Consider the following 1,900-nt stretch of genomic DNA (forward strand, 5'->3'; position numbering starts at 1 on the left):
GGCTCTAAGGCGTATTTGCCTAAATGAAAGAGGATATCTTCATATTTGATCGAGCTAAGGTGCTCAACTGAGTTGTGGTAGCACGGGTAGGTACTCGAGGTGTTAAATAGTGATTTCGAACAACTCCAGTGCAGATCTCAACACGTTCGAGGATGAACACATGTTTAAGTGGGAGAAAATGTAACGACCTGTTCGGTCGTTTTGAGCTCTAGCACATCGTTTGGCAGTTTGAGGCCATGAGAAGCTTCACTTCAGGTAATATGACTTGTACGCGTGATCGGAATTGAATTTCGGGAAGTTTGGAATTGATTTGGAAAGAAAATTCTCATTTCGGAAGCTTTAAGTTGAAAGAATTGAATAAGGTTTGATTTATGAATAAATTACCCCAAAATCTAGATTTGAAGGTTTCAATAGGTTCGTATGATGATTTTAGATTTGGGCGTCTGTCCGGATCGGGTTTTGGATGATCTGGGAGCGTTTCGGCGCCTATTGTGGAAGATAGCATTTTGGAAGAATTTCATAAATTTGGATTGAAATGCATTTCAATTTTATCGATGTCCAATTGGGATTTCGAGTCTCGGAATAGCTTCGTATGGTAATTCTGGTATTGGGAGCGCGATCGAAAGTGGATTTGGAGGCTCGTAGGTAATTTTGGGGTCATTTGGCTAAAGTTAGAAATTTGAAGGTTTTGAGAAGTTTGATCGGAAGTGAATTTTTTGATATCGGGGTCGAATTCCGATTTCGGAAGTTGAAATAGGTCCGTAATGTCAAATATGACTTGTGTGTAAAATTTGAGGTCAATCGGACATGATTTGACAGGTTTCGGCATCGAATGTAGAAATTGGAACTTTTAAAGTTCATTAAGCCCGAATTGGAGTGCGAATCATGGCTTTAGCATTGTTTGATGTGATTTGAGGCCTCGAGCAATCCCGTGTGATGTTATGGGGCTGGTTTGTGTGATTTGGGCGGGGTTCTGGGGGGCCTGGGTGTGTTTCGAGGTGGTTTCGAATCATTTCGGGTTGTGTTATTGCTGCAGATTTCTATTTCTGGTTTCCTTCTTCGCGAACGCGAAGGGAGTTCCGCGTTCGCGAAGAGGAAGGTGGGAGGCTACTGGATTTGGCCTTCGCGAATGAGAAGTGGAGGTCGTGAACGCGAAGGGGTGGGCTGAGTTGACTATGCGAACGCGGATGGGCAATCGCGAAGGGCCTGAGGTCGTTGGCCTACACGAACGCGAGGCCTGGAACGTGAAAGCGTAGAGTCTGGGTAGGTGGCCTTCACGAACACGAATAAGAAATTTTGGGGCTGAAGCAGATTGTGCTTCGCGAACACGAGGGTATTTCCGCGTTCGCGAAGAAGGGGTAGTGCTGGGCAGTGAATTGTTTTAAGACGGGATTTGGCCCATTTTCTTTCACTTTCTCTTGGCTTGGGCGATTATTGGAGGGTATTAAGGGGGGTTTTCATCATCAATGGCAAGGTAAGTTATCCCCACTTATTATGAATTAAATACATTGATTATGTATAGATTTTAACATGAAAATTAGTAAAAATTGTGGGTTTTGGGTAGAAGACCTAGAATTTGTATTTTTGGATTCTTACCAGGAATTTGGGAATGAAATTAAGAGCAAATTATATATTTGAGTTCGTGAGGTTGTGGATAAACTTTATCTTCGAAAAATTTCGGAATCCGGGCACGTGGGCAATTTTGTTAACTTTTCGATCGGGGTTAGGAATTGTTATCAATTGGATTATAATGAGTGTTGTAGAATATATTAATTGGTTTGCATAATTATTGGCTAGTTTTGGGGCGTTATGCATCGATTTGGGTCATCGTAAGGGCTTGGAAGCCGGTTATGGAACTTCGGAGCGAGCTGAGTCTCCTTTCTAATATTGTAAGAGGGAA

This window comes from Nicotiana sylvestris, chromosome 12 (assembly GCF_000393655.2).
Source record: "Nicotiana sylvestris chromosome 12, ASM39365v2, whole genome shotgun sequence".
Taxonomy (NCBI): Eukaryota; Viridiplantae; Streptophyta; class Magnoliopsida; order Solanales; family Solanaceae; genus Nicotiana; species Nicotiana sylvestris.